Below are 22,228 nucleotides of genomic sequence, written 5' to 3'. Positions count from 1 at the left end.
GAGTTTCTGATGACGAAGCCTAAAGTTTTTGTAGCCCTATTGCACACATCTTGGATATGAGAATTAAAATTCCAGATATTTGAAAAAGTAATTCCCAAATCCTTGATATGTGTGTGACGGGCAAGAATAGAGCCATCAATATTGTAACCAAATTCAATTGATGATCGAGATCTGGAAAAAGAGACAATGTGACACTTTTCAACGCTTATCGGAAGACAATTTGAGTGTGACCAAATAACGAGTGAATCTAAATCGCTCTGTAGCAGTAGAGCATCGGAAGAAGATTCAACGCACCTAAAAAGTTTTAGATCATCTGCATATAATAAGAAGTTGCAGTTGTGGAATATTTCCCTAATATCATTAACAAATAAAATGAATAGTAAGGGGCCAAGATTAGAACCCTGTGGAACACCAGAGCAGGTTGGGTATTCAACAGAAGAATAAATTCCATATTTTACAAACTGACGTCGATCCTTGAGATAATTTGTGAATAACTGAGAGAGACCATATGAGAAACCATAACCAATTAGTTTATTGATAAGGATGGAGTGATTTACTTTGTCGAAAGCCTTTTCGAAATCCGTGTAAACAGTATCTGTTTGAATATTAGCATCCAAGGAACCTGTTACAAAACCAGAAAATGACAACAAATTTGTGGTCGTTGAACGTTGTGGACGAAATCCATGTTGCTGATCAATAATCATACTCTGGCAATGATTGAAAATATACCTATGAAGTATAATTTCAAAAAGTTTTGCAGAAGAGGATATTATAGCAACCGGGCGATAGTTTCTAATGGAATACTTATCACCTTTTTTATGGATCGGAGTTACTTTCGAACACTTCCATGATACAGGAAAAACTGAAGTCTTCAGCATTAGATTAAAAATAAAAATCAATGGAGACGAGAGTCCAGGCTCACTACCCTTTAAAATGAAATCTGGAATGAAATCTGGTCCAAAAGATTTAATATTTTTAATTTTACCAAAACCGTAGCGTAAATCAGATAAATGGAACTTGTCAACAGACAATAATGGAAACATGGAGGAATCTAAACTAGGGGAAGTCATAACAGTAGTCGAATCAAAAACCGAATGAAAATAGTTAGCAAAGGCATTTGCGATGCTGTCATGACCAATAAAGTCCTCATCCATATCGTGCATTTTCGTAAGTTTTGAATCTATAATTCGTTTGCTGTTGATGAAGCTCCAAAAATTTTTCGGATTCTGAGCAATTGAATTTTCACAATTAGTAATGTATTCCTCGTAAGCGGAAGTCGAGATCCGCTTAAATTTACAATCCTTATAAATGTTCATAATACATCTAACACATAATATTAATTAAAGACTATCTAAAGTCGATGACCTAAAGCAGATTGTGTTTAGGTAATCTGTGTTTATACCTGAAGGGTATAGACATTTTATTGTAATCACCGAGACTCTTCACAAGTGTGTTAGTATGGTTATTAGTGATTCTTTCATAGAATCTACTGGTTAGTTTGTTAGTAATAAATAATCTCCGGCATATATGTACTGCCTGGTTCGCATATAATTTCGGACGGTTGGGCAGCGTACGGAAATATTCCACATATTGCGAATGGAATATACACGCATTCGTTTGTGGTTCAATACAAATTCATCTGAACGTTGTACTAAATTGACGCCTCATCTTTCTTTTCACACGCATCCATATATTCTCCACATTTTGTGTATGTATGTATTTCACTATCGTTTGGATCCACTAAATTATCCTAGTGAACCAATTGTATCGGAATTCGAAATATTTCCGTACGCTGCTCAACCGTCCGAAATTATATACGAATCAGGCAGTATAAGTCGAGTTAATTCGGGGCACGGCAATACTATTGGCATCGTAAAAAGTAGCCGATCACAGGAAGGAGTGGGTCGACCGAGTTTCGCTTCCAAGCCTAGAGGGTTCGCGCTGTCGAGAATTCCGACTTTTACCTTCAAAATTATCATAAAACGAAAATTGATGACTTTTTCAATTCAAATTATGAAAATAAAAATACTGTATTAATACGTTAAATATCGGCTTTTATGGATATCTTATTATTATTACAAAATATTAAAATCATGTTATACTTGTATGTATTTAAAATGAGAATACGCATGTAGATATGTACATATATTTGAGTCGTTCATTAGATTTTGTAAGGAAAAATTATTTATTAAAACTTTATATGTATTAAATTAAAAGTTGTTTTACCCGGCTTCGCTCAGTGTTTGTAATATAAAAAGCTTAAACATGGCGAATCTAAATATTCATTTGTTTTTTTATTAAATTTATTTGAATCGAAAAAAATATAATATTCAACCAATTGAATTGTCGTCATAGAAACTTTGTTTTGTTCACGAAGTTCCCAACCAAAGATACTTACATACATACATATATACATACTTACATACTTATATACAAAGTCTCTTTCGAAATTATTTATTACATAACAAGTAGCGAATCTTTTGTGTATTTTTCCACCTATAAGTATTTTTAAATAAATCTTATTAAGAAATGAATAATATTGATTGCCTTCTTCTTGACGTTTTTCTATAAATTTAAGACTCTTCTTCTACATTCATTGATATAATGATTAGTTTTAACGTCAACTTTGATCAGTTTCTTATTCAGAAAGGCATCACTCATCATCGTCATAGTTCACTAACAATTTCCAAATTAAATTATACATACAAACTTATTTTTATTTATTGTCTATTTTTATTACATTTTATACCAGGAAGGCCTTACAGGTAAACCCTGATGCACCTTCCTGGCCAATTACAAACAATACAGCATTTTTAATATACAAGTCGCTGAATTACGAGACACTGAAAACTCGCAAATTAACGAGACATCTATGATTCGTACATGCATTTTATTGTACATTAATCATACTCAAATAGTGGTGACATAGTAGGCAGGAAGGATTTTTGGCCTATTTTTAATCAGGAACCGTTTCAATAATGGAATCAGAGAAAATTGGCAAACTCTGATAGGAACCGATCGATCAGGAGTTACAATTATCCAGGTCTGACCAGCAGCCCTACAGATATACTCTAATTCTTTTCAATCCAGGTCAGCTCATGGGATCGAACCCGGCGCCTCTCGACGCTAAGCAGAAGCTTAACGACCGAGCTATGCTGCTGGCTAATATATGTATATATATTAGCCATTATATTATTTTTAGATTCTTCTTCTCAAAAAAAAAAAAAAGCGTAATATCTAAACATACGTATATACCTACCTGTCTCATAACACATATGTAGTACGCATGCTTACCGGGGAAAAAGCCGACTTTGTTGGCATGTGGAGGCTGTGCAGGTCCCTTTTGCGGCGGTCCAATCGAAGGCTTCGACGGAACCAGCCCCACCCCCGATCGGCGCAGATCGATCGTCCAATTCACGACGAAAACGAGCCGATCGGTTCTCTGGGACGCACGCCCGAACCGACCACGTACTACGTGAACGCACTATACATACCTAGATATAGTACGTAAGTACGCAGCATCTACCTGCTCGGCCATCCGACACGTGAAAACGGCCAGATTTCAACGCGAGCTTTCTCCAGACGCCTGAACGGTATAAATTTGTCAGGTTCCCCCGGATTTAGGTTTACGGGGTTGTATGGGGATGTGTATGGGTGTATGGGTTGTGCTCCAGCTCGCGGGCGCGAAGAAAGATGCCTCCATTACCATACATTACCTAAATCCAATCTAAACACATAAATAATACACGAGCGAACGCGTCGCGAGAAACAACACCAAACGAATCCCCCGAAGAATAATGCGCCCATATATTGGAGTGAGGGGGGGTGCTGGAGGCCCACCCTATCCCCAGCCACCATCCCCCCCCCCCCCCCAGTACGCCACATTAAAAAATTATATTTATTATTCGGTGACACGCCGTGTAAACACTTATAAATTATAAGTGCACTTCGCTAATAGAAACCGAACCGAGCCGAAGCGAAGGAGAAGATACGGTGTGTCGGTGTGTGTTATATCACTATCGCTCCATTTTAATATATTAAATCGTAATCGCATTACGCTTTTTAAAATATACGGGAATTTGCATGTGAAACAATCGCAGGATTTTCTTGTTGTCTTTTGGTTGCCTCTCCCCTATGTAAGTTTTGTGTGCGTTGCGGAATGGGGTCGCACAAATCATTCATGATTGATTTCGTTCTGGGTGTACTGATATAAATCTAATTGTTTGTGTGGAAAGCTCAGTTTTGTATAATGTATGGTGTGGTACGTCTATCTCAAAAGCTTTCACGACTATTCAAATATTCCGAGATACATATACATACATATATATTTAATATTAAACAACCACGTACTGACCTACAATTTTATTAACCATCTATATAATTTTGCTTATTTTTAATAAATAGTGCAGTTAAAATCAAATTAAAATCAGAACTGGAACTTCAATATAGGAGTGTGAAAAACTTTTTGATAATTCTTAATTATGATTGAATGTATTATAAATAAATTTAAAAATAAGAAATATTCCAAATGTCAATGATCAGCTGTAACAAAAAATTGTGTCTGCTTTGTTCAATAGGTTTAATATGTAAGAAAAGTTGCATAGATCTTTAATTTATTTATTTTATTTTAAATTTAAGTTTGGACTATTGTGGCATTACAGTCCCTAATGCGCTATAATGGTCGAAAAAATACAGAAAGATGAGAAAAATAAAAATATATACATACATACATTATCATAAAAAGCAATAGAATTTTAATAATAGCAGATAAAGTAAAAAATATCAAATAATAAAATACAAAGTAGGAAATTTCTTACACTTATAGCCGGCATCAATATATGTACATATAAGAACCAGCCTCAAATACCAAAAATCATTGCGAGGCCCAAATGCAAAAGACAATATCAAAATTCCATTCAATACTGAAAGTAATGATGAGCGCAGGCTACCAGACAAATAGGTTAAAATAATCTCCGATAACCTACGTTCACAGAGCATTTGATTCATATTATTAACAACGTTAGAGCTAGAAAGGCACATATTTTTGCTATGAAAACGCAAAATTTTAAAAATCAATCAAATAAATAGTGGTAATATAGTGGGTAGGATGGTTTTTGATGATGAACCGTTTCAAAAATCAAAATCAGATCAATTGGTCTACTCTGAACAGAAAACGATCGACTTGGAGTTACAAATACCCAAATCTGACCAGCAGCACCACAGATGATACTCGGAATAGATTATTTTCGATAAAGGTCAAACCCGGCAACCTATTGGTGGTTAGCATTAACGTAACTACCAAGTTATGCTGATGGTTAAATTTTAATTTGACTTAAAATAGTGATGTGGATCTGTATATGATAATCCTGAATTTCGTCAACTTTTGATGTAGTTGAAGTCATACAAAAATATTACGACTTTGTCACTTTCTGAATATTTATAGTTGAAGTCGAAATTAAAATTGTTAAGAACTTGTAATAGTTTTTATTTAAAAATTTTAACACCTACTATATAATACAATAGTGCTGAAATGTTTTATGGTTTTTTATCATCGAGTACATTGAATGGATCGTAACTATTTTATGAATATTGAAGATTCAAAGTAGACATTGGTTATATGAGATTAATTCCATGTGCGAGTTTGTTGTTTGTGAATAAAATGATTTAATAGTCGTCTTTTTTTTTCGGTTGAAATATTAGAAGGAATCGTCGTCGAAACGTTGCGCTGCCATTTCCCTTTTAGAGGGATCGCGTGATTATTCGAAAAAATTTATAGCCGCGATACTTTTTTTTGCACAATACCCGAAAAATAAGTCCGAGAAAGCACAAAAGGTGTGAAAATAAAAATAACAAACGATAAAAGTTTGGCGGTTCCCATCGCTATCTCGGCGCTCGGTACTTTAGGAATTATGCTCTGTACGTTCGCGGGGTATAAATAATAAGGAGAGGCAGCGGAAAAGGGATTTTCCCCAAGTTATTTATTGTTGTTATTATAACTAAACACATAAAAATGACAAAGAATAAGCTTCAACACAAGTGGTATTTGTCAAACGAAGATAGGCGCATTAACCTATTCAAATCCCCGAAGCAACCAACCGCCTCTTGAATATTTCGCTTTCCGCAATAACGCGCGCACATTTATACGTACGCGACCACAATTTATACAACGCTCGCCTCCTGCAAACATTATCAATTTTACAAATTTCACTACTGACGTGTCTGTCTTTCGGTGTGTATTCGCGGAAAATATTCAACGGATAAAACGGGACGGTTTCGGCGTGTGCCAGTTTTTTTTCTCTCTTTATTTCTCTTGTGCGCGCGCGACTTCGAATATTGGCGCATAACGCTTCTTCTTCGGCTATCGTTAACTTAACGGTTAACGATAATAAGAAAGTTAAAATATTCTGGAGCCGAGCCAAAATGGTGCTGGCTGCGCACATGGAGCTGGAGCTCGACAAAACGGATTAAATCCCCTGAGATAATGCCATTTTTCCGTTCGCTGAGTTAGGAGATACCCGTTGGAAAAATTATGATTCAAATTGCACCTCGAAATATATGCATAGCCAACCTGAAATTCTTGCACTTTAAATGCTCCGAGATTTTTTTCAATTCGTATATAATGGATCGCCAAAAATACATATGTACATAACTCTATGCTTTTTGTTTTACGGCTTTCATTTAGTGAACGGCTGCATAGGTTTTGAATAATCGTATTATACCAAAGATCAAGAGACGTTAGTAAGACAAGTTCGAATTTTCGCATGATCACAAAACTTCATCTAATGTTAAATACGTACATAGATAAAGTAAAAAAATAAATTTACAAATAAAAGGGAGTTATGGAGTCGAATCATTTTGAATCTAGTTTCAACTCAGACAGTAAATATTCCTACAGAATTATGTGGGTATAAAATAAATGTGGGTTTTCATTCATACAATTTATTTTTATTTTTAATTTATACAATGAAAGCCTAACAGGTAACCCCAATGCGCATTCTGGCCAGAAACATTGTACATTTGATACAATATTATAAGTATTATACAAAGTAAATACAGACCAATTAACATCCACAGAGACATTTATGGTTAAATTTGTAAATTTGCAGCATTTTATACCATTTTAGCAAAATTCGAGATTATTGCAAACACAAGATTTTGCGAGAAAATAGGCAAGGTTGTCAATTTGTTGGTACCGTTTCAATGAAAATCAGATAAATTGGCAAACTCTGATAGGGAAAAATTGACCTGGAACACAAATCCATGTTCTTGCCATCAAAAACCAGTGGGATTGGAAACCGGGAGCACTTTGTTCAAAGCATTATATGCTAACCATTAGTCTATTCTGCTGGTTATTGATTCCGCAAATAAAAGAAATTGCGGAAAATAATTGATGAATGCAATAAAACTGGCATATCATTATTTTTTTAGAAATTATGTCTTGAATTCCATCCAGTTTATTTTTGGCTGATCTTTATTAGAAATAGAATCCATTTTCATCTCCTTAAATCATATCAAAAAATATGTTCTAATTTATATTTTTATAATTCGTTATATTGTAAGTGTGATTTGAAAGTGGTGGAAGTCCAATTTTCAGTTTCAAAAAACACTATTTCTGTTTGACTTAATTCACAAATTGTTATCACTTCTGTTAATTTAATGTGTCCAGAATCTCGGAAAGGCAGAATAAAATTATTACAGGTTACTAGTATTTTTAAATATTGTAAAATGCAAAACGTTATATTTAATATTTTGCGAGATATTTCTCGAAATGAAGAAAAGTGGACTTTCAAATATTAATATTATAATATTTGAAAGTATTTTCAAATATAAATTGTGTATACTAATTTGGCGACGTTAAAATGGAGTTCGTATTGATAGATATGATATTTGGTTTGTAAGAGTGATGAATTTTAACCGCTTCCATTCTTTCTTACCTTATCCTAGAGAATTATCTCACAAACTTATGATTTTGTGGTAGATTTTGCGTTAGTTGCTGTTACTTCTGTAACGGTTTTATTAGTAATGATTGCATTTCAATACAATGATGAAGATGAACATATACTATACGTGTATATATTTTATGGTATTTAATTTTATGGGGTTATTTTGTATTAAAATGGGTATTATTTGGAATAGTTGAATATTAATGATGTGAATAATGCGGCGATGTATTGTATAAAGCGTTCGTCCGTATGTTGGTGTAATTTCGTTTAGCGTTTCGCACGTACGAAACTATCGTAAGAATTTCGCAACGTCGTTTGTCGCCGAGGGTTGGTCCAGCGAAGTTAGGGGTAGATTTTAAATTCTGGTTCGGGTAGGGAATGCGCCCTGTTGCGGCCGGATCTGCCGGTATGCAAAATGACTTATTTTATATGAAAAGTAATTAGAAATATCGTCGCCGGGCGAACTTAATGGCGCGTGAGCCCGCCACTACCCTGCCCGAAAAATGCGAACGAATTATACACCGACGAATAACTTAGGTACGTGTGATGGGATGTGATATCTTCTATGTGGTATGTATACTTTTATTACAGATTATTTACGCTTCCTAAGCATTTCATATGCATCAATTGTCCTTCTCGAATTTTAAATTTTGTGGTGGACCATTGTCGTCGACTGACAATACTGATTTTTATTGTTTACATATTTTGTTCATAATATATCTTAAATTAATTCTAATAGCTACTGATTCAGTGGTCATTATCTATGTTACACTTTTTTTTCGTGTTCGTGTTTATAATATTTGATTTTGATTTTTAAATGCTTTTTATTATTACTAAATTATGTTCACAATACATCTTATATCTATTTTATTAGCTACTGATCTGCTGATCATTTTCTATTTTACAATTTAATTTAATTTGTTTAGTAATCATAGTATTATATAATTCTAATGTTAATGTACAGCATAATAGGAAAAAGAGCTCAAAAACCTATTTACAATTCTTATAAATGCTTATAATACATCTAATACATAATATTAATTAAAGACTCTCTAAAGTCGATGACCTAAATCAGATTGTGTTTAGGTAATCTGTGTTTATACCCGAAGGGTATAGACATTTTGTTGTAATCACCGAGACTCTTCACAAGTGTGTAAGTATGGTTATTAGTGATTTTGTCATAGAATCTACTGGTTAGATTGTTTGTAATGTCTGTAACAAACGGAATATTATTTGTGGCATGCAGTTTTTTCAAGTTAGTATATATGGGTGTATTATAAATTATTTTTAAGTATTTATTTTATATTACTTGGAGCTTGGAAAGGTTAGTATTCGAGGCGTTATTCCACACAGGTGAAGCGTGTTTATAATATAATTTTATTTTAATGTCAGAATTTAAGATTATAACGGGAAGAAAATCTTACAAACCTTTTTATAAGTGTTTGCTAATAATACATTTTATACATATATATTATTTTTATCTAAATACGCAAATAGTGTTTTGATCATTTGTGTTTATATTTGAAGTGTATAAATACTTGTTGTAATCGCAGAGACTCTTCATAAGTTTATAAGCAAGGTAGCTATTGCTAGTGATTCTTTTATATAATTTTCTAGTTAGTTTGTTAATAATATCTACAACTAATGCAATGCTATTTTGGAACTGTGGTTTTTCCAGGTTAGTATAAACAGGCGTGTTATATGTAAATGCTTTCTAAAATTTCATATGTAGTGGATGTTTGATAAGATGGAAAATTTTATGGTCGTCACTTTTATTATTATGAAATTTAAAAACATTTTCATTACTTTCGGCGTAAAGTTTTTTTAAGTGTAATATTTTAAAAATATGTCAAGAATTTAACTGTATAATAAAAGTGCAAAAGTTGTTGAACTGTTTGTCAACACTTCGAATTTTTAAGTAGTGTTCTTAACTAAGGTTAAATATTAAACGCCTACTTTATGAAAGTTAATGAAAATTAAATTGGAAACATTTCAAATCTTTTAATATTTCAAAAATAATTCTCGTGATTGGGGACGGAAGTAAGAGCCATTCATTATACGAATTAAGCAATAGTCTCAAACGTTCAAATGTATGAAACTTAATAGCAATTCGCTTAAATGCCTACGTTTTTATGGTCACTTGCTTTTCAGAAAATTGTAATAATGAATTTCGCTATAACGAAAAGGAAAAATTAGACGTAATTTAACGTAATATATTTTTGAGCTTGTTTGTGAAAAAATTCGATTAAATTAATTTGTATAAAGCTCTCATTTCCAAACATAATATACGGAGGAAATATTCGTGGAAAAATTCAAATATATTTTTATTATTCTAGTACCGTGAACGAAAACGTAAAAATGCGGACTATTACGCTCATTGCTTATTTATAAACGAATATTGTATTACGAGAATAATGAGTACTATGAATAAATCTATATTGTTTATGCCGTGTTTTACAAACTCAATCATAATTTCCCTTTGATGTGTTATAATAAATTCAAATATTATATTGAGTAAAATAACATTTTTATAAATTGAAATGATTTGTATTCGAAAAAACTGCGAAGAAAGTCTTCATCAATCTACCACTACTTACATAATTCGCTTATTTGTATGAAACTTAATCTATACGCTAAATCTTTTTGATAAAAAATCAATCACAACAAAAGCACTCTCCGAAGCGAATAATATTAACCCATAGAAGTAAAATCTATATTCAGCTATTTTACTAATAGGAACAAAAGAAGTCATAATAATGTAAATTTAAAAACAATTGACAATATAATATAAACCAACGAATAGGAACAAAAGCAACCATAAACATCTAAAATAAAAAAAATACAAATAATATACACATAAACATAAATGATTCATCACTGATGTATCATTCCGAGTGTGAGAAAACTATTGATTCATGATAAATTGATTGATGCCTAATACACATTTTTTGTCTCTCTTCCACATACACAGTTCTCCAGAAAGTATAAGTCGGAGACAAATAGTTAATTGTTGAATATTGCTGCAGTGTGTACCAGACTGTCTGGTCCAGACATCGACTTTCTGTTTATAGTTTACTAGTGGTTTTACCCGGCTTTGCTCGGTATTTGTAATATAAAACGCTTAAAAATGGCCAATCTCATAGTAAAAAATTTATTTGAATAGTTTTGTTTTATTCAAATTTATTTAAATATTCATTTGTTATTGTTTTATTAAATTTAACGTCACAGATTCTACGAACCAACGATAGTTACATATGTACATACATACAAAGTCTTTTTCGAAATTCTATATTAGAAGATTATACCAGAATCCGGTGGCCCCCCCGGGTCTATGCCCCGGCGCCCTCCTGGGACTTCGCCCCCGGCGCCCCCAGGCCTTCGCCCCCCGGTGCACCCCGGGCCTTCGCCCCCGCCGCCCCGGGGGAGAAGGCCCGTCCCCCGTCCCCACGCCGTCATGGAAACTTTGATTTGTTTCCAAAGTTCCCAACGACTGTTACATGGGTCATACAAAGTCTCTTTTAAAATTATAGATTAGATGTTACATATTTTTTAATTCTGAGTTAGAAACTTCTGTGGGAATTTAAAAAGTAGTAAACCGGGACAATTGGGGCGTCCCGAGAGGTTTGTTCCGGACACCGAGATACGAGACTTTAAACTGGTGACAATCCCGATTAATCGGGACGCCTGACAACCCTAGGAATGGTGTACGCTCCGCTACAAATGGTTGCAAACCACGCGGCCGCATGCTCATTTCATACATTTGTCTCGGCTTTTGCCATTTCAAACTTGCCAGAAAGATCCAACTCAATTTTAAGAATTGCCAATCATCAATGTACCTTGAAATGTCATCTGCACAACGCATTGATATAGAATAACCTAGATGCGCCTTACAATACATTTTTGGTCGGAGATCTTGTCGCCACTAACTGAGGGGTGCGGGGGGTTTAAAATTAGCGGGGAAGTTGACAACGCAGTGGTCGGCGTTTTTTTCACTTCCCCGCTGGTTAAACCCCCCGCACCACTCAGTTAGTGACGACAACATCTCCGCATATCTATCGACAAGATCTCCGCAATCGACCTTTCCTACTTAGAAGCTAACCACCTACTGATAGAAAGTGTGATAGAATTTTATGTATTTTGCATTGCGCCAAAAGGGAGACCAGTATAAAGCGTAAGGGCGGATATATGTTATTCTATATCAATGGCGCAACCCCATGAATATCTCGTCTTTCGTACATATATGCTGAAATTCAATCGAAATGAGCATGCAGCCGCGTAGTTTGCAACCATTTGTAGGTGGTGCGCTATAGCAGGGTTCGGAAGACGTTACGATACAAGTCAGTCATAACGAAAAGACACTCCGGAGTGTAGCGACCCCTAAAGTCGCACACATTCCGCAATAACGAACAACCATGAAGTACATAAGAGCGTGGGGGTGGGGGGGGAGGGGGTGAGAGCCAGAGAGTGCGTCTTGTGCGTAGTTTAGTCGGTGTTTGTGGACGATACCGAAGGGAGATGCGTGGCCAGCCAGCATGGGGTGTGTATGGGGGTGGGGGGGTAGGCGTCTGGGGCGTGTGGGGCGCCCTTCCGACTAATTGTCGCAGCGGACGCCGCATTCGGTTTAGCGGGGACACCCGCATTACAGGCCGTCCCGAAAGTGCGGCCCCGGAGTGACATAAACGCGAGGTGGTACACGCCGCCGCGATAATTAAATCAGAAAATATTCTCTCTGTCTAAAACGAAAATTATGTCGCGGCCTAAAAGGGTTTCGAGCGATACAATTTATGGGCGGGCCGTGCGGTGAAGAAGACGCCACCGCACCGCACGGAAACTCGCGACAAACCACCCCCCCCCCCCACCCCCACCGTCCTCTCCTCGCTCTAATTAATATTTATTGTCGCTAAAAACGCTATGGGATGCTAATTCACGCAGATTATGATTTACACGTCCCGCAATTGTGTCATATCCGCCTAATTGTTTTAATTTAATTTTAAATAAGGAGAAAAAGGCGCGAAGCACTCGCGCGTCACGCCGACGCCCGTGACGGGACCCTCGCTATCTCCAAATTTATTGCTAAATTTAACACTAGTATGCTTTCCTCGATGTACGTACTGTTGGTAAAAGTCTATCTAGGCTCGGAAGCGAGGCTCGTTCGACTCGCTCCTTCCTGTCATTGGTTGCTCTTTGCGAGTATTCTAAGTATTGACGTGCCCTGAATTAACTCGACTTTTACCTGATGAAATGCTCCGACATGTTCGCATATAATTTCGAACGGTTGGACACCGTACAGAAATATTCCGAATTCCGGTAAAAGTCGTTATAATTTCGTGGATCCAAATGATAGTGAAATAGTACATACGCAAAATGTGGAAAATATTTTTGGAACTGAAAATAGGTAGAAGAAGTTTTCATGAATTAAATTATACTAAATTTGGTAGGGGGGAGGGGCAAAAATGAAATGATTTTTATTAAATATTTCAAAAATAAAATCCTGCTTTATATTTTTATTACAAAGGACTTAGAAACATGTCTAGTGCTTTTTTTTTGATTTTGGTCTGATGTCAGTAAGAGTTTTTCAGTTTGCGACTTTAAGTTTACCTTTGATAACTACACAGTAAGCAAAATAATCTGATTATACAAAATAGTTATTGCTTTATATCTATACAAGCCCACAGCATTGCTCAGTGGCTGGGTTTATGCTAAGCACCAAGTCGCCGGGTTCAATCCCGTGAAATGACATCGATTGAAAAGAATTTATTCCGAGTATAATCTTTAATGCTGCTGGTCAGACTTCGATATATATCAAGTCGATCGTTTCCTATCAGAGTTTGTCAATTCATCTGATTTCATTGTTGAAACAGTCCCTCCATCGAATTGAACCTCAGTGAGCGTATAATTGGATGTGTGGTATTTTCGGCTGGTTTTTAGTACTGTTTGTTTTGTTATTTGATATTTTAAATTTTTTAGCTATTATAACAATGATTAATAATGTTTTTTTATTACTATGTGTGAATGTATATATATATATTTTTTTTTTTTGAACATTGTGGCTCATTAGGGACTCTGGTAACGTCACTATGGTCCAAACTTAAACTTAAATAAATATGTGAAGCTATTCATATAATACAATTTTCATCAATTGAAATTACTTTACTTACTTTTTTTTAGTTATTTTAGAGATTGGATAGCTTAACATGATTGCAAGGAACTTATAGCTAATCGTCACAAAATGTAAGTAAACTTCATTAGAAAATGACTTAAGATTCTTTATGCTCGTTTATCACAGCCTTTTTCGTAGAAAAAGAACGAAGCATTTCCTTATGCGATTAAATACGAATATCCATATTTTCAATAATATCTCCTACCAATACCATTTTATCCATAATTTGTATTGGGGTTCTAGCAAAGCTGTCTCGTTTTCATATCAAAGCAACTCTTCTATCTACTATCTGTTAAAAGCTCTACTAATACACTTTTACTTAAAAAAAAAAATGAAATCATACAACCAATATCTATGTACATATGCACTTACACGTAGAGATAATGAGAAACTTTCATTCCGCATTATCATACAATAATAAGTAAGAATGATTGCAACAAGACACCCCATCCTAGCACAGCCCCTCCCCCAACAGAGTAATTATTTATACGACCATATTAAATATTGAAAAGTTATAATGTACCCGGACTTTATGAGCTTTGTGTATTAGTTTCGGGTGATCGGGCGACAACTTTGATAATTCAACACCCTGACGAAATATAAAGTTAGTGTCGGCTCACTATCAAGTTTATTACCGCACCGAGGAATTCCGCACATTCGATATAATCATTTATTAAACGATAAATTTACCCTCGCGATCCTCAACCCCCTCGCACACACACACAAACAGATACTTATAACACATCTCCGTAGATATTTTGCCAGGGGTATCTATCGGGTTAACTATGCGCACATATAATTTATTATACATATTGTATGTATGTGCTCGTGTATATGCATCTCCAGGCCGGTCCGTTGGGGACAAGTTTATAGCGATATTCGAATAGTTTAGCATCGACCCTCCATTCGGTTCATAGCATGTTTACTTCACGCCTATCGTGGGGCAAGAGCGCGTTTAACCCTTTAAGCGCGACACAAACTTTGTCGAGCTGAACGGCGTTTTCGGCGTGGTTTACAACGACGTCGACGCAAACAAACCTAGTGGCAGAGCACACGTCGTTCCGGTCTGATGAGACAACCAGTAATTGTTTGATGTGATTAAAATTTACAAAGCGTACACATATCGTTGAAATTTTGACTGGGATTAACCCCAGGGAAGTTCAGAAGGGTATCGGGATTTTGGCCGCAATCAGGTCCATAATGGATGGTCGTTTTTATTAATTTGAGTGGATTTTTTAGGAAGATTTATAATTGATTTTTGATTACTAAATTATGTTCACAACACATCTTATATATATTTTAATAGCTACTGATCTACTGATTATTTTCTATTTTACAATTTTAATTTAATTTTGTTATTAATCATTGCATTATATTATTCCAATGTTAATGTACAGCATAATAGGAAAAAGAGCTCAAAAAACCTATTTACAATTCTTATAAATACTCACAATACATCTAATACATAATATTAATTAAAGACTTTCTTAAGTCGATGATCTAGAGCAGATTGTGTTTAGGTAATCTGTGTGTTATACCTGAAGGGTATAGACAATTTGTCGTAATCACCGAGACTCTTCACAAGTGTGTTAGTATGGTTATTAGTGGTTCTGTCATATAATCTACTGGTTAGTTTGTTAACTAACGGAATATTATTTATGGCATGCAGTTTTTTCAAGTTTATTATATATGGGTGTATTATAAATTATTTTTTGGGATTTATTTTGTATTATTTGGAGCTTGGAAGAAGATTTATAATCGTCATTCGTCTATTTACATATGTCATAAATTTTTAAACGGATAATTCCTGAAACAACTCAAGTGTTTGACGTTTATGCGACAAAACTTTTTGTCGGTGATGTTTTTACAGGCACAAAAAGAAAATATGATCCATTAGCATTTGGGAATCTTACTGTGTAGTTATGATTCAAATTGGATTCGGATTCAAACTGCGCAGTTGAAATTCATAAATGTTAATGTCATCTCTCTGCTAAATCATTGGTGCCGCTTTAATAGCATTTGTTAAAAAAATATGTTGGAAATAATAAAATGTGGGTATTGTGAGTTTAAAAAGTGTTTTACAATGAAAATACATGCATGCAGGGTTTCTTAGTCATCATGACGGCTCTGCATAGGACTGAGACAATTATTCGATTTTTATTTAGAAATTAAAGCAATTAAAACCTGACAAAATTAGTGGGGGGCGGAAAGTCAAACAAATAAGGCTACTCGACATGAGCTATCGTCGTCTACAAAATTTTTGGATTCTTAAACGCGTTTATTACGATTATTTTTCACCATTACTGACCGCTAAACGTCAAGATGTCCAAAATGTTTGTAAAATTTTTAAACGTGTCTATTACGATTATTTTTCACCATAGAACTATCATAATCGATTTAAATTTCCATCGTTGACCAAACCACGCAAAATGGCAAAGTTTCAAAACGATTGGAAGACTAGAGGAATAGTTACTGAGCTGATTTGTTACTGAGCCGAGTGAATAGTTACTGAGGATTTTCCAATGTTTATTTGAAGTACACTTTGGAATACCGGTAATGGACAATGTGGAAGGACGGAGAGGATATATACATATGTATAGTAGATAGTCAATATCAGTCTGAATAGATTAAGCAAGTCATTAGATTTTCCATTTTTTATGGGAAGAATTTCATAAGAAATTGTTTTATATATTTCAAATTAGAGCGCATATTTAATCGATTAAATATAAAATTATTTAAAAAATTGTTAAAAAGTGGACATATGCCTTTTTCATAAATAGCTGAAGTACTTCATTACTGAAACATTACTCTAAGTTTTTAGCGGTCAATAGTGCAATAAAATATTGTTTTTGCAATATTTTCGGTACTCGTACATATATAAATATTCATGATATGACATGCGATTTGGAATAGTACGGTATTTTATTTAAATATTTTTAAATTTGATTGATGTAAATCATTATTGTAATGTGGGCTGCTAATGTGCGCCGTCGGTACGCAGGGGGTTCGGTCGCCGAAGGGTTGACGGTTTTCGGGTTCGGTAGGGTTGGTTTTAAGGCCTTGAAGGTGATGTCGCAGCCCATAAACATTAATTCTAATGATTTTCCCTTTGCCCGTTGCTTATTGCTCGCAAATCACTGGGTCGGGTCACGGCAGTTTTAATGTAATGCCTCGAAAATGAGTTTATCTGACTGCGCACCGCGGTCACCTATTCGCAAACGACATCTGATATCTTCCACACCCCAGGTTCAGGGTTCAAATGGTAAATAAACCCCTCGAGATACACTTGGACTATTTGCCAAAACTATTTCCAACACTAGACGAAGAGGGGGCTCTTAATGTCCTGTTGTTTTTTCGGGCCGATTTGGATAATGTGTACGATCGATGGGGGTTGGTGTGGCGGTCGGGTTTTGGGGGCAGGTGAACGCCGCACAATCAGCACTGTTTGTCCACAAATCTTGTCACGCCGGTAGACAAACACAAGTTTCCTATTGTTTTAGCAGCGGAGCAGCAAGTTGGTTGAGCGAGTTCTCACTTGAAATTTATTGAGGCGAGTCCTGGTTTAAGTGGGCGGGAGAGTGCATCCATCAGGTGAGTGGGTGGAGGTCCCACCCTCCCCTCCCATCCGAACCTCCTCCTCCTACTCCACAGAACACAGATCTTGGACAAACGCTCTCGAACTCACTAACAATACCGAAAACCAAAGCAGTCAACTGTATCTAAATTGGCTATAGCTATTCGCTTCTAAAGGATAGACATTTTTTGTGTTTTGCTACCTTACCATTTATTTGTTTATTTATTGAAAAATCAACAGGCCTTAGTTGTGGAAATTCATAAGAATAAAGAATAAATATAACAAAATAACATCTTAGCCGAATTATAGACTTTTCTTTTTCTTTTTCTCAATGCCCCATCCGCATCCGGACGCTGGCGACCACCTTGTCGATTATTTGAAGATATCTTCAGCGGCTCGGAACAGTTCTTCGGCGCTCATATTGGTCCACATGCGTAGTATGTTTAGAAACAAAGATAACTTTTTCCTGCCAATCCTTTTTTTTACCTTCTATTTTCCCCATGATTATCAAACGGAGAAATTCGTATTTTGGACCCCGTATCATATGTCCGAGGTACTCCATCTTGCAAGTACAAGTTCCCTGCATCTCCCAATCATGCCAAGGACAGCTTCATTTGATATTTTTTTGGTCCACGGGATCTTCAGCATACACCTGTAGACCCACGTCTCAAAAGCTTCAATGTGGCTTCAGAGTCCACGTCTCACATTTTCTATTATATCTTCTAATATACATATATACTAAATATTCTAATTTCTATTATATATTAAATACTTAATTCCTATTATATATTCTTTATCCAATTATATTATATCACTTTATGTTTAATTATGCATTGTCCTATTTAGTCATATTTTAGTTTTTATTCTTTTCTTTTTCATTTATTTGTCTATATGTACTAGATGTATTATAGATATATTTTGTAAAAATCTATAATTGGGCTCAGATGTTATTTTATTATATTTATTATTTATTTTTATGAATTTCTATATCTGAGACCTGTTGATTTTTCAATAAATAAATAAAAAAAATATACATATACAGTGAGCCATGTCGATTAAGGACGACTTGGCATTATGGCATATATGAAAAAAAAAATTCTGACAAAATTGGATCATATTAACAACTACATATTTTAGTGAACACTGTCACGGTGGAATTTTTGAATCCGGACATTTATTTTTGGGTTTAATTTCCTTGGTTCCTCTCGATTTGTCAGCGCCTCGCTCTGGCACATTTTGGGACTTCCACCGATGAATATTTCACAATAATTGTCAGAGGGCTGGGTCCTCCTTATCGCTGGAGTCCGGATCCGCGAACCTCGCGACTCGCGCTATGACGAGTCGCGAATAATGGCGCGAGGAAGCGCGACACAATGGTGTGCGCGAGTTATGACTTTATGTGTCCGTTTGTCGGTAGAGCCGGAACTCGGAACTGCGCTCACCCAAAGACCACTGCGTCGATGTCTCTCAAAAATGCCACACTTTTCACATTTTCCATTTTCCGACCCTCTCAAATGCCGAATGCCCTCCGTTTCAAAGATCCCTCGTATCAAGTTTTTCAATGTTTTTTGGGCTGAGATTTTTTTGTATGCGTGTTTTGTGATGTTGTTGTACATATATATGTACGTGTAAAAATATTATGGCATCTGTAAAAAAATTTGGTGGCGCACGTTTCTATAGAACTGATAATGCGCTCGCAATAAGTCATACCGATAACAAAGGATTTCTTACGCCGTCTAAAGCCCAGTTTCCAAATCATATATTTTTTTGATTGTATTTGTATTGATCAATTTTATTTTATTTTATACAAATCGATAATATATGTGGGCGTTTAAGTAGTATAATATTTGGAATGTTAAATAAATATTAAATAATAAAAAAAAACTTTTTCCTACATACATACATATGTAGTTATCACACCATTATAGTGTCTATAGTTATACTATGTACAGTCCCAAAATAACAATGTACATATTATTAACAAACTAACTAGAAGGTTATATAAAAGAATCTTTAACAGCCACACATTTATATGTACTAATATACTTGTGAAGAGTCTCTGTGATTACATCATTACATCTATACCTTCATACATAAACACAAATGACCAAAACACTATTCGGGTCAGATCGCCGATTTAAATGTAGTATGTACATAGTATTAAGATAAAAATAATATATTTGTGTAAAATGTATTATGAACATTTATCATAATTGTAAGTAGGTTTTTGAGCTTCTTTTTAATATTATACCTTAAGCATTAACATTAAAATAAGTTTTTATGAATATTAACAAGAAAAATAATGTGTAAAATAGATTACTATCCCTGGATCAGTAGCTTTAAAAATTTTGCGAACATAATATATTATATTAACAGTGAAAAGCTTTAAAAAAAATCGTGTCTTTATCATCAAATTGCCTTATTACTGCTGTGACTATTTATTTATAAATATTTGATGAATGAATCTGCTTCACCGACTGCTATTTATTTATTTATGTTTTTATGATTATTTTTTAATAAGTGTTTTTATTAATATATTTTGTTAGTATTATAGTTATTCTAATAAAAATTGTATCTTAGTACATAATCCTTCATACCGTAAAAAAATATTATTAGAGTAATTAATTAATTGATTAAATTCATATTATAAAGGTAATTCACACATATTGCTAGGTCAAAAGTTATCAGTGATAAAAAATGTCTACGATTGTTACTTTTGAATTGATTCGTACGATAGGTATATCCCAGTAGAGTATGTATTTAGAACATAAATAAAATACAAGTAAAACGTTATTGGTCTATAATTTTGCTTGTTATATCATATTTTTGGCATTATTAGAATAACGTCTGTATGTATTACGGTTTGAATTAATATTTATATAACTTAAATAGTCTGTTATTAATTTAACTTATTAATTTTATTTAAATATCATTTGAGTAAATGGGTAAGTGTTTTTTTAAAGCTTACTTTTTTGTATAATATTTCGCTATTGGATAGGAAAAGAAGTTATGATACTGTTCGTGAATAAAATAGTAAATAAAAGCTTTGATAAAATTTAAAATGCATAGAAACGTTTGAGAACGGTTGGAAGTCGTGGAAAACCGGACGTTAATTCAAGAGTAACTATAGATAGATTATACCTCCTTTCTTAAGGCACTGCGACTACGAAACTCTTGTATGAAAGTTTGACGCTACCGAAGAAGGACTTGTAAAACAAAAGGTAGATTTATTTTTGTGCTTAATATATTGAAAACGGACGATATTCTGCAAGAGCAAGTATAAAGAGTAACAAGAAATTCATACACCATAGTATGTAGAATTACAAGAAGTAATTCAAATAAAAATAAACCGAGAGGACAAGCGTCAACGCATTATGATTGAAAATCGATACAAAAAATCAATCGGCGAATCGAAAATCGAGTATTCGTAATATCGTAATATTTAAAAGGGTCGTTGAACAAAAGCTCGGTGGAATTGTATGCAAAGCACACAAGAAGAGCTCGCTTACTGGCTCGTTCTCTCGTACAAAAAGTAACTTTTAATTGCGGATACTAAACAGCAAGAAGTGGCCCCTTGATTTATGGTTCCTTTTTATTCCTTTGTTTGTAAGGGGGTATTAAATAATGTGGCTTCTTAAGCCAGCCGCTCTTGTTCTTCGGAAAGTGTTGTAGTTACCTAGCGGCAGTAAAAGCCCAAAGATATGTAAGGATCCGACAAATATATCTTGCGAACGGCCCTGCACCATACACTTATAAATGCTTACACCCACGCACACTTTCATGGCAAATATTTTAACGTCTATATACAAAATCGAGTGTCAGTGTATGTGCGAGTCTTACATTTTATAATTTATTTTTGATTTTCATATCGTTTTACACAATAAAAAGTCAATAGATGAGACTTTTTATAAATACATAAATAATATGTTTCAGTTAACCGACACTTTCAAATACTTTTCATCAATATATCTTTTGAATTAATATCGCGCATTTGCCACTGAATTGTCGCGAGTCAAAGTTTGCGGTTTTTATGGAGACGGTTTTGAAGGTCAGTGATTTGTTAGGCAGTCATTTTATGAAGACTTTGAAGTACATACATACGTAATATAATAGCTGTGGCTTTTCTCAGACTATTTTACAAAAGTCTTTTATAAAATTTTCGGTTGACACTATTGTTGCAAATGAATGATTTGGTTTCATCAAATCTGATTTGAAGTCAAACCAAAACATCAAAAGTCACTTGACTTAATTTAGGATGACTTTTATTACTAGATGCACGATTGATTGAATCAGTGGACTCAATTAATGAAAAGATCCGTTAAATTGATAGCTTTTTATCAGGTCTTTAAATATATTCAATGTATTTTTGTACGAATTCTTATTTTTAACTATCTATAATACTACATCTATTATACCTAAAGATGTAATGTATGTTTTTGCGACTACGCAAATCTACAGTTTTAAATTTTGAACCATAAAATTTTGATATGCTATCTCAGCTTAAAGAGTCATAATTTATTTTAGAAATATAATTTTTATTCAACTTTCACC

The sequence above is a fragment of the Arctopsyche grandis genome, chromosome 5 (assembly GCF_051622035.1).
Source record: "Arctopsyche grandis isolate Sample6627 chromosome 5, ASM5162203v2, whole genome shotgun sequence".
NCBI lineage: Eukaryota > Metazoa > Arthropoda > Insecta > Trichoptera > Hydropsychidae > Arctopsyche > Arctopsyche grandis.
The sequence above is the reverse complement of the archived record's forward strand: the minus strand, read 5'-3'. Positions refer to the sequence as shown.